Genomic DNA, 12,710 nt, shown 5'->3' on the forward strand with positions numbered 1-12,710 from the left:
CATGTCCAAAGCTGGATTTAGGAACTGCCTCAAACTGAGTACTAAGGGTCTTAAGGGTCCTAAGGGTCCTTTCAGTTTGTGGCATCTTTCACCATCCCAAACTCAAAACCCCAGAATAATCGTTTATTTCTCCTTCTTCTTCAATCCAAATTGTATCCATTCTTCTGTTCCCAGCTCCTCTGCCTGGCAACCCTCACCTTCTATTTCTGCCATTCATTTCCTGGCCATTTAACTGTATTCTCTGCCTGCAGACTGGCCCCTGTTCAGCCCATCTTGAGCAAAACCACCCAGATTAACATTTTAAAGCTGCATGTTGAAGTCATTTACCTATTGAAAACCAATCTGTGGCTTTTCATTTAAACAAATCCTCGAGACCCTCCATAACCCAGAGCCACGCTGTTGTTGGCTTTTTCAGCACCATTTCCCCGTGTGAACTCTACACTTCAACAAATGTGGACCACCCGTTATTCTTCTGACATGCCTAGGGGTCCTTTCTTTAGTGACTGCTTTTACTTATCTCTGATACTAAAATGTCTTCTGTCTAGGGGTGCCTGGATGGCTCGGTTGGTTAAGTGTCCTACTCTCAGGACATGATCTCGCAGTTCATGAGATCAAGTCCCACATTAGGCTCTATGTTGACAGCCCTGAAGCCTGATTCAGATTCTCTCTCTCCCTCTCTCTCGGCCCCTCCCTGACTTGCTCTCTCTCTCTCTCTCTCTGTTTTCCTTTGCTCATTTGTTTTGTTTCTTCAATTCCACATATGAGTGAAAGCATGGTATTTGAGACACATCACTATAAGACAGTCAGTTACCTCTCCTGTAGATAATGAACTCACTGAGGGCAGAAACTGACTTGCCCATTGTGTGTATCCAATTAAGAGTATTGATCAAATACATAAGCATTAATGAGAGAAGAGTATTGTTTTTGCCATTTCTGGAGAAAAGATCCACAAAAGTCTTTGGGGGGTTAAGTTTTTTGTATCTTTTAACTTATTTCAAAGACTAGCACAGACATGAATTTCATTGGTGGGCCTTAATAAATATGAAATTCACCTTGACAACAGCAACAAGTAAAACAGAATGGCAGCCTCTTCCCAATGACCTTATGCTTAAAAACATTTTTAAGTGTGTAACTACAGCAATATTGTACATAATGAAAAACCATCAAAGGAACTATATAAAAACACATATTTCAATGAAAATGTGGAATATAAACATAATTGTATTTATATACAAAGAATATGAACATACAGATAAGGACCGGATGGGGAAATCACACGCTAAAAGATCAAATTTCAGATCTATTTGTTGTGGTAAGATGTTTCTCCCTCCTGGTTACAATTTAATATTCTTTACTGCTCTTACAAAATAATCTGGTCCCCACAATTAAAAAGTCCAAAGCAGAGTATTTTACCCAGAAGAATATGAATTGTCCAGAAAGCCGTTATGCAAGAATCCTACCTCTAAAAGGTAATCAATCATTTTCTACTATCTCTGACACAGAAAGTCTTTAATGTCTTTTTCCCTCATGTCCTCGACTTCCTGCAGTTTCCAGAACGTGTTTCCATCAGCCTTTCATTACACAGTGTCAGTGCGTGGCCTGCAGTTCTTTGTTGTGTATTAGCTGAAAGCTTGACCACATGACGGTCTCAGACATTTAATTCAGTAGGATGGAGAAGCTTCTGGTCAACATCATCAGACTGGGGGGAGAGAAGAAGAAAGAAGAAGGAAACTTTAAACGATTACCTCTTCTTTCAGATGGCGCGGTTTTTCATAGAAAAAGCTTTGAGCAAAACTCGGCTAGGTCTTGAGGGCTTCTACGAAGCTACCATAGAGACTTCAGTTATAAAATAAATGCAGTTCTTTCTTTAGTGACGCTCGTCCTCATCACCAGCTGAAACGTCCCTCAAACAGAGCAATCCCACACACGCCGCCAAAGAGAAAACTCTCCTTCGTGTACACCTTGAGGGAAAAAATAGTTGTACGTGATGCCTGACCAACACATACAAGCTATTCAAGATGTGAGGATATGAAGCTCTTTGCATTACCCACCAGCTTAAGTCAACACATGCTGTTTTCTTACCCAAAGGAACAAATTCAAGTATACCCGGCTGGGCTCAGGTGACAACAGATAACACTTAAATATAGATCCTTTTCCTTCAGGTTCAGAAAAAATGGACATAGTTTTACTCTTGCTTTTCTTTCTTTCTTTTTTAATGTTTATTTGGGGGGGGGGGGGACAGGGGCAGAGAGACAGAGCATGAGAGGGGGAGGGGCAGAGAGAGAGGGAGACCCAGAATCCGAAGCCGGCTCCAGGCCCTGAGTTGTCAGCACAGAGCCCAACCTGGGGCTTGAACCCACGAACCGTGAGATCATGACCCGAGCCGAGGTCGGACGCTTAATCAACTGAGCCCCCCAGACGCCCCTACTCTTGCTTTTCAACTGAAGAATTCTGTAAGCCTAGTCAACTTCCAATAATTAATAATAATAATTGCTCTTACCAACTACTTACCATGTGCCGGACATCGAGGCCTGCCGCACGGCCCATCCTCGCCACTAGAACTGGAGACAAGGTAGGCCAGGCGGCCTCTTGTTGGGATGCCAGTCCAGTAAAGGGCACTAAAACATGACCAGAAATGTAACTGTTACCGGAAACTGCATTTGGTGCTTGGTGAGTGTCAGGCCAAGCGACACAACCAGGCCAAAGAATAGGAAAAGGAAGGGTTTTACTTGCAACAAGTAAAGGAAAGCACCAGGGATCTTTCCCAAAGCAGTGTCTCCTCCAACAATAAAACAGGGGAAGTTTTAGGCTAAGGGGCATACATATTCACGGAGGGGGCAGTGCGGGGGGGGGGGGGGGGGGGGAGGCATTCAGCATGGAAGTCATCCCAAGGTGAGAGAATACAGGTCAAAGTCAGGAGGGCCAGCAAGGGTCAATGTCAACAAGTCTCTGGCTCCAGTCGCTGCATTATCTGAGTGCTCACAGGGGTTTCGATCTTGCAGAGATAACTCAAGGATGTGCCTCAGGTCAGTCTCCACTTTTGAATCAGCACTGGGAGTTTTACCACCGATTTCTTGTCCCCGAGGTGATTAAGGTTTCTCCTGGCCCGATAGGGGCTATTTATCCTTACGTTCTTTCACAAGACGCCCGGGGCCTAACATGCCTTTTTCTTGTATCGCCAAAAAGCTAAGTCTGTCTTTTTTTTCGGGGGTGGGGGGGGGGGACCCCTAACTCTCTCTCTCTGCTTACACGACCACACGGAGAATCGGTGTTTGCAGACCGCCTCTCAGCAAGAGCAGCAAGGGTGGTGGGAGGATGGGCTTCGGTCGGCCATTTGATCGGCTTGAGGCGACCCCCCAAGGACAGACGCAAACCACAACAGATGGCCCCCAGACTGCCTCCTCTGGAGGGCGCCTCCGGGCGACCCCTGGTCCGCCGAGTGCGGTGTGTAAATCGGAGGCCCGAGCGGACTCCCGGGGGACCTTTAGCGAGAGGCCGAGTCCTCCCTCCTGGCCTCCTTTTTACCCACCAGCACTCCCAGGGCAGCGTCTCCAGTAACTCCTGTTTGAAGAATGTTCTTTTCAGGGGGTGCCAGCCAGATCGTGACGCCACCCGGCGCTGCTCGCCTGACTCCTACGCCGGCCCCGTGTCCGGGGCCAGCGCCACGGCCCTGCCGGCGTCCCCACCCCACCCCCCGCCTCCCGCCGGCGGCCGGGAGAGGCAGCCCTCCGTCCGCCTCTTCGTCGACTGCGGCCGCCGCCGGAGGTCGGAGCGCGAGGCCGGCCCGGGGCCGGGGCTCCCTTCCCCCCACTCCCTTCCCCCCCCCCCCTCCCCGGGCGCCCACGCCCTCCGGCACCCGTGTGAGCCCTCCTCGCCCCGCTTGGCTCAGGCCCCGCCGCCGCGTTTAATGTCCCCCGTGACCCTGCGGCTCCGTTTCGAACGCTTCCGGAGACAGACTCGGCGGTGCTCCCGACGGCCTTCCGCCGCGGCCGTGAGCCCGGGGGTCGGCGTTTCACAGCCCGCGTTCAAGTGAACGGGGCGGCTCGGACGTGCCGGGCAGGGATCGGCTGACCCGCGGCCGTGGCAGACTCGGAGCAGAGCGAAGCACGGGCGCGCCGGGCGGTCCCAGGCCCGACGCGCCCACGAGGCCACTTCTCCCTTGTTCGCGCGGCCGCACGACAAACTCGCTTCCGCCGCGGAAGACCCGGCTCCGGCCGCCGCGCTTTCCCTGGCCTTCGCTCACGTTGTGTCTCGTTTCTTCTCCCTGCCCGTCCTGTTAGATTATGAGGAACATTTTGAGGGAATACCATTCGTCTTTGTTGACCCAGTGCCTGGCAGGCCCGAAACCGTCGCAGGGCTTTGAATCGGCCTTGAAAGAGGTGGAAACGCCCGTTCGGCCAGTCGTGGAAGGCGTGGCGAACGCGGCTCTTTGATACGCACGTTTTTCTCAGGAGCGAAGGAACGACTGAGGCGGAAGAAACCAGGTGGGGGCCATTTCACATGGGAGATAGAGACAAGGTAGATAACTTTGCATGCTGAATGATTAAATAAGATTCCCCAAACACCTCATTCTCAAACCAACGTGCAATTATTTCCTCAGGGGTGTTAATATTCCAAGTCATCGGCTATGAATTAATGTTCTACCTCTTCAAGACATGTTCCCATATCTTGAACGTCAAGTTTATGAAATTGGAACTTTCTTGATATGATAAAATAGACAGCATGACGTTTACCATCTTAACCATTTTTAAATGTGCGGTTCGGTGGTATTGAGTCCATTCGCATAGATGTGCAACGGTCGTCACTGTCCATTTTGAGAACTTCTTCACCTTTCCAAGCTGAAACTCTGTACCCATTAAACAATAATCCCCTGCCCTCCTCTCCCCCCGTCCCCTGGCAACCCCGGTTCTACTTTCTGTCTCTATGAATTTGCCTATTCTAGGTACTTCATGTAAGTGGAATCACACGACATTTGCCCTTCTGTGTCTGCTTTGTTCCACCATAACGTTTTCAAGGCTCATCCATGTTACGGCATGTGTCAGTATTTTGCTTTTCCTTTTAAGGTTGAATGATATTCCTTCGTATCCGTAGATTATATTTTTTTTATCCACTCATCCGTTGACAGACAATTGGAGAGTTTCCACCTTTTGGCTATTGTGAATAAATTTAAAATGTTTAAGTAACACATTTAAATAATTTAAAAATGGAGCAGTACTAAAAGCCGTATAATGAAAACTAGCAGTCTCCCGTCTGCCATCCTGTTGCTCTCCAAAGGGAATAACTTTCATGTCGTTAAGCTCCATTTTCTGGTCGTTTCAGCCATATTTCTAAATGCACTTGTAGTGTATCTTTTTGTTTTTAACTTTAAAAAACAATTTTTTAACGTTTATTTATTTTTGAGACAGAGAGAGACAGAGCATGAACGGGGGAGGGTCAGAGAGAGAGGGAGACACAGAATCTGAAACAGGCTCCGGGCTCTGAGCCGTCAGCCCAGAGCCCGACGTGGGGCTCGAACTCACGGACCGCGAGGTCGTGACCTGAGCCGAAGTCGGACGCTTAACTGACGGAGCCACCCAGGCGCCCCCGTTTTTAACTTTTTAATGTAATCTGCTGACCACCACCCCTCCATCATAGAAAAGCAGACTCTCCTATTGCACACACCCTTCTTATAACTATAGCTATCTCCCCTCTACCGTTGTGCCAATACAACTACATCACACATTTTGATAAAATACATTGATAGTGCTATATGTGCCAGTCGGGGTCCAGCTGGGAGACAGAAACCATACCAGTAATACGAACAGAGAAACTTTAACAGGAAGAATGATTAACTAGCAACTAGGGAAATACCTGAGATACAGAGAACCCTAAAGAATACAGAAACATCAGGTGTACAGAGAAACTAATATTTCCAGGATGGAAGGGGAGTGCCCACGGAAGGGCCCGCTCAGAAAAGCCCTCTCCCCAAGGTGGACAGGGTGTGGTTGTGGCAGAGAAGTGTGATGAGGTGCTGAGGCTGGGCTAATACCCAGGAACCCACCGCTGAGGTGCCGGTGAATCTCACTGGGAAGCTTCCTACTGAGAATCTGTTGGGCAACCTTACCACGAACACGAGGAAACCAAATCCGGAAACCCAAGAGAGGCCCCTTCCTCTTTCAGTGTCCACCAGTGCCTCTTACTGACGAGGTTTGACATTGTGACATCAGCAAAAGAAATCACAGAGTCCAGCTCCAATATCACAAAGGAGGGCAAAGACGGGTGGGTATAGAGCTGAGATGTAATATAATGACAAACAGCACACCATGTTTCTGAGACATAGGTAATCGGAAACCCCCTTCACCACGCTTCATTGCCTCCCATGTAGGTTGGTCTCCTATTTCCTGGATCCATATCTTCCCTCTTTCTCCATTTATAATCTCATTTTAGTAGAAGTGTCACTTCTTGACAGCTACCTAAGAGGTAAACTTTCTGAGAACATGCATCCTGAAAATGTCCTTACAGTACCTGATAGTTTGGCTAGTTACAGAATTCTAAACTCACTTTCCCTCAGAATTTTAAAGGCATTGCACCATTATTTTCTAACTTCCGGCACTGCTGTTAAAAATCCTGATGACATTCTGATTCCTGATCTTTTGTACGTGATCCCTTTTTTGGATTGTTTTTCTTCCTCTGCGGAAGCGTTACAGGATCCTTTTTTCCTATATAGATTTTTGAAATTTCACAATGATGTGTCTTGGTCTGAATCATTTTAAATTAATCTCTCTGGGCATTCTGTGCCTTTTCAATATGGGTAATCCTGTTCTCTAATTCTGGGAACTTTTCCCATATTATATCTCTGCCATTTTCCACACCTGCACTTTCTCTGTTCTCTTTCTGAAACATCTAGTTGTTTGATGTCGGACCCCCTGGTTTGAACTTCTGGGAAGCTGCCCACTGACAATCTGTTGCGCTCTGAGCACTGAAAACAAGAAAACCAAAGCCTGAAATCCAGAAGCCCCTTCCTCTTGCAATGTCCTCCAGCGCCCTCTACTGACAAGGCTCGACATTTGTTACATGGGCAAAGTGAGTGTTCATGGGGTTCAGCTCCAATAGCATTTAGAGATGAGAGGCAATATATTTTCCTTTCTCACACTTTCCCTTTTTTCATTTTTTTTCTTGGCTTTATGAAATTTTTCTCAACCTTGTTATCCAGTTTTCCTACTGAATATTTTATTTCTGCTATTGTAAATTTTTTAGTCTTTTTTGAGTGTTCTAATTTTTTTTAAGGTTTTTGTTTTTGCTTTTTCTTCCACCTTCTTCATTTTGATCTCCATATTTCGTTGAAGCTTTCCTCAAATGTTTAGTCCATCTTTCTCAAAAATGTAAAAGCACCTGAGAGGAAGCTCTGTGGGTGTGGGTAAGTTTCCCGACTTTTGGAGTTCAGTATATGTTCACTATAGATTGTGATGTCAGCGACCGTAGGTATCTGTCTTTTGTCTTGGGATGGTTGTTTCCCAAGAGGAATCCTCAGATCTTCTGCCAGATAGGCTAGAAGCCTGGTCTCAAGCATCCTGGGCACCAAAGGCCAGGACTCTCGCTTTCAATCCTGTTTCCAGAAAAGCCTTTCACTCCTGCCTCAGTTATGCCTGGTTTGAGTCCCAGGTCTTTCAGTCTCACCCTCCACTAAACCCCCAGACTTCTACAGGCGTAGGGAAAGGCTGCATAGATTGAGGAGAGGATTTTGCAAAGGGCTAAATGACTTCTTTTGTAGACTTTATTTTAAATTATTGTCATTTCTACACCCAACATGGGGCTCGAACTCATGAGCCCCATAGATCAAGAGTTGCATGCTCTTCTGACTGGGCCACCAGGCGTCCCTGTTTTGTAGACTTTTAAACAATCTCCTGTATCCTATCTTCAGAGTAACTGGTGTCTCCAGTTCCTGAGACTTTTGCAGGTTCCAGGCATAAATCACTAGCATTTTGTTAGCTTATCTTTTTGCAGACATACATGTTTCACTTTCTAGAAACTGTAGTGTAGTGAATAAGCACACAGTCTCCGGAGCCATCATTGCTTACTGGAACCCTGGTTTCATCACCAGCTGGTGAGCTTGGACAAGTTATTTAGGCTCTTTGTACCTCAGTTTCTCCATCTGTAAAGTGGGGATAATACAACTACTGTATAATAGCTTATATCAAGGGTTAACACACTACAATCCTCAAACCAAATCTGGCCCACAGCCCGTTTCTGTTTGTTTTTTTAATGTGAACTAAGAACGGTTTTACATATTTAAAGGGTTGCAAAAACAAAAACAAAAACAAAAACAAAAACAAAAAACCTGAACTCACAGAACATGTGACAAAACCTTAAGAGGACCACAGAGCCTAAAATAACCTATTTGGCCTTTTACAGAAAAAGTTTTCTGTCCCCTGGCTTATAGCGTAGTTGTATTAACTGAATTAATACAGCTGAAGCATAATTTAAAATAAAGTCATTCATTCATTTATTCCCAAGGTAGTTTTCAGCATGTCAGTGGCATTTAAAGCCATTGAGACCACACAAGAATCCCAAAGGATTAAGTTAGACAAAAGAGGCCCAAGACCTGACCTCTGGGCACCCCAACTTTAAAGAAATCAGAGGATAAGGAGGATAGCAAAAAAACACTGAGAAGAGGAGCTCTATGAAATAGGAGAAAAATCATAATGTAGAACACTGGAAACTAAGTTTTAAAAAGCATTTCAAAAAGGAGGAAGTGGTCTACAGTTTCAAATGCTTCTGATACGTAAGTAATACGATGAATTAGAATTGCCCGTTGGATTTCACCACAGAGGTCATGGGTGACATTAGTGAGCACAATTAGTGGAATGATGGGACAAAAACCTTCTTTAAGAGGAAACAGAAGAGAAATTAAAAGACCATGAGAATATAAAACGATTTTGAGGAATTCTTTTAAAAAGAGGGGTGGAGAAATGAGGTAGAAAAGTAGTTAAGAGGTTTTAAAGATGAGATCCACAAGAGATAGTATGCTAATAGAAACAATCCATATGCACTTGGTGGGTAAAGGTGATGGTGGGATCAGTGGAAGTCTCTTGACTGCTTTAACATTGCATTAATTATTTTTGTTGAATTAGGAATCAAGGTAAACGACTTAAGCAGGGGTTGGCGAACTACAGACTAGCAGGCCAAGTCTTACCCACAGCCTGTTTTTGCATGGCACACTAGCCCAACACTAGTTGGGAAATTAATTTTAAAATATTTTGTGACACATGAAAACCACATGAAATTAAGATTTCAGTGTCCACAAATAAAGCTTTATTGGAATATAGTCACGCTTTTCATCGACATATTGTTATGGCTGCTTCTGCAATACTAGGGCAGTTGAACTGCAAGAGTATTATGTGGTGCTTTCCTAGGTTCAGGCTGCTACTCAGTGACTTAGTTATAAGAAAACAGTGTCTCAAGTGCCACGTGTATTGCCTCACACCAATATTTAATTTTGGGGGTTTTTTACCAGTACAAACCCATCATGTCAAAACGTTTTTTGAATGTCACACTCCTAAAGCACAGTGGAGTGTGCATTAATTTATCAAATTAGAAAGCATTGCCTTTTTATGCAATGATACTATGGCTGTGCTAAAAGAATGCAACAGCCACAGACATGACCAGACGGGGCATTCATCACAGTATTTTCAACTCAGAGGAAAGCAATGGTCAGAAAAATAAGAAAACTTAATATGGGATTCCAGCAGAATTTCCTCACAAAAAAAGAAAACATTCACAAACTGCAACCAAAATAAGTTTCCAAGTGGTTCATCTGTTAGCCAAGCAAACCATTTACCAATGGCAAATTAAATCCTATCTGATTGCAGCAATGTATCCAGATAAAATAAGCTTAGTCTTTTAAGTCATTTAAAAATTTAAAAACAAGGTAAATGATTTCAAGTGGCTTTTCTTAGCCCTTGAGGAGTCAAAAGATTTTTTTTTTAAGCCAGTATTGCTTAGTTGTCTTTTCAAGCAGTCAATGCCAAGTTTGAAATGACTGAAAAATTAGCCTCTATGAACAGTATGTAGGTAACTACAGGCAAGAATATTTTCAAAGAAGTTGGGAAAACCCTAATTTAGTAAAACCTGAAAAAGATGGATGCAATAGTGGCAAAAAAAAAAAAAAATGTATATGGAGTATAAACACTTAGTTGAGATGTAAATGTTTAAAGCCCATGGTTGGTTGTTCACGGTATTGTTCTCCAGCAGGTACTTCAGTTGAATCTGTCATGTGTTAATGAACCTGTCCTGTCAAGGGTGACCTTCATTCATTCTCATGGACTCAACCATCATCCATCAGTTCTGTGAATACGTCAGATAAGAAGCTGAATATCCTGAATATCCTGACAGCAGTCTGATGGCTTATCAATAAGGTGGTATTGTGAGGTTTTGAGTTCAGGGCCTTTCCATTGAGGAGAACCATACTCAACCACTAATATTGAACACTGAATAACTTTGGAAATTAGTTTTTGTTAGACTTGATAATGGGTCCTTAATAAATTCAACCTCGTATTACAAGGCGAAACAGTGCTTTTATAAAAAACACATGCTGTAATTTCCAACAACTAATGTTGCTTGAACCATCCAGCTGCTTACACTTCTCATGCCGTTGGAAGTTAACAGCAGCACGTTCACTCCCACACATATTTATAGCAGGTGCATCTTCCAAGCGCAAACTACAGCTCCAGCAGTGTATTTCAAAGATCAATGCAAGTGTAAAGGAAAATTCCAGATTTAAAAATTCATTTAACTGTGCAACTGACGATATTCCATCTAAGTTTCAATTAGAAGTGATTCATCTGCAACATGACATGCTAAAAGGCCACCATCAAGAATCTTAATTGTATAAATGCCTCCATGTGATGAAGATGCTTGGTCAAAATCAGAGTCGTGGACTCATCAGTATTTGGCAGTACTTATGTTTGAAAAGATATTTTCAAAGCTGAAATGCACAAAATCTAACAGATGAACATTTGCAATCAACTTTGATAGCAAACTTTGAATTCCAATTAAGCAAAATACTGCCCCCAAAAGCATTCCACCCTTCTCAATAGATCTAGATTAGAAAAAGTTGTACTCTAAATTACTAGATTTTGAATTTCGTCAATAAATTTGTGGAAACGTATTTTCTCTACATAATAGTATCTACATAATAACCTCCATGTTGCCCAAAATATAGATTCTCTGGCCTTTTACAGAGTTTGTCAGCTTTTAAGGATGGGGGATGGGAGATTTGAGAAGAGGGAAAGGTATGAAATAGTAACCTAGGAGAGTGAGACAATGAATGGACTAGAACAGTGCTGGTGATGGTTGTGTCTCTCTCTCAGGTATGCCAACCTGCAGACCTGCAGGTGAGGGCAGGCGAAGGGCAGTGTCGTAGGTGCGGCAATTACTAGCCTTGCGTGGTCTACCCATTTAGTCATCTGGTTTCTATCTTCCAAAATGTTGCTGTATCCTCACCTATCACTTTTGTCTTGGCATACGCTTACTAAACGCTTGTTCTATCACTGAAAAGCAGTTCGTGGATGACTGGTGTAGACTGAGAGGATTACCCACTTTCATGTCTGTAACAGTAAACAGACAGCAAAAGGTTAAGGAGCACATATGAGCTTTCCCACATAAAATCCTCAATTTGGATCACAGCCCCAGCACTGTTTTTGTGGCCCTAAGCACTTAACTGATCTGTGAATTGGAGAGAATACAAACAAACCTCATGGGTTATCACACAAAAAGCACACCAATAACTATTGATTTTATTCCCACTCTTCCAAAAAAAAAAAAAAAAAAAAGCCCCAAATTTATAGAAAACAGGCAGAGAAATAGGTCTATCTCAGTCCACATTAGTTTACTTATTTCAAAATGAAAAGCATGTGTCTCCATAGCTCACAATTCTCTGGAGCTCAATGTGGATAAAATTAAGTGCCATTTGAAAACAAAACGGGAGGCTCGGACATCAATACATCCTTCCGTAAATGTGGAGTTTCCCTTACTGAGTTTCCTAGAGGGCTTTCAAACTTTGACTGAAAAGCATTAAGAAATAGATTTTATATTTGTCACCCGATACCCAAATATACAACAAGTTTCATGAGGAAAATACCTTTATTGTGTTCTATTCCACTCAATTCTGTTTTAAAAAATGCTTGTGGGCAATTTTTTTTGACTGTAGGCCTTCGGGTTTTTAACCCAGGAATTAAAGATGCTCTGTGGGGCACCTGGGGGGCTCGGTCAGTTAAGCAAGCCTCTGACTCCGGCTCAGGTCATGATCTCGCGGTTCATGAGTCTGAGCCCTGCATCAGGCTCTCTGCTGTCAGTACGTGGTCCGCTTCAGATCCCCTGTCCCCCTCTCTGCCCATCCCCTCCTTCTCTCTCTGAAAAATAAATTTTAAAAAATGCAGCTCTGAGACCCACTGTAAATCTGTTTCAATCTCCAGAGACAGGTCAGAAATCTGCATTTTAACAAACTTCACAGGTGACTTTTAAGTTTCTATATTTTGAACACTACTACAAGTTGAGCCCTACTTCCCAATCCCCTTGGCCCTCATAAATGGAAGGTTATAGAAACTCAAGCAGTACTAGTATACACAGCGTAAATTAAAGACACACACGCCCACAGAAACACAAGCAAGTGTTCAAAGGCACAGCAGAAATCAGGTGTGACTTTATGGATCATAGGCCCTGTTTGAATGGTT

General features: G+C 43.9%; 1 long non-coding RNA gene across 3 annotated transcripts; it reads right to left on the reverse strand.

Moving 5' to 3' along the window:
* Positions 1-1,492: 1,492 nt before the first annotated feature.
* On the reverse strand, positions 1,493-6,182 carry LOC132682306 (uncharacterized). Of its 3 annotated transcripts, none has more exons than XR_014137616.1 (3): positions 6,104-6,182; positions 2,512-2,618; positions 1,493-1,699 (listed from the first exon to the last, which is right to left on the reverse strand). It is a non-coding gene; the product is annotated as an uncharacterized LOC132682306 (long non-coding RNA). The 3 variants fall into 3 exon arrangements; XR_009611608.2 differs by lacking the exon at positions 6,104-6,182 and adding an exon at positions 3,530-3,707; XR_009611609.1 differs by lacking the exon at positions 6,104-6,182 and adding an exon at positions 3,250-3,521.
* Positions 6,183-12,710: the final 6,528 nt, after the last annotated feature.

The sequence above is a fragment of the Panthera onca genome, chromosome A1 (assembly GCF_046562875.1).
Source record: "Panthera onca isolate mPanOnc1 chromosome A1, mPanOnc1 haplotype 2, whole genome shotgun sequence".
In the NCBI taxonomy this organism is placed as follows: Eukaryota; Metazoa; Chordata; class Mammalia; order Carnivora; family Felidae; genus Panthera; species Panthera onca.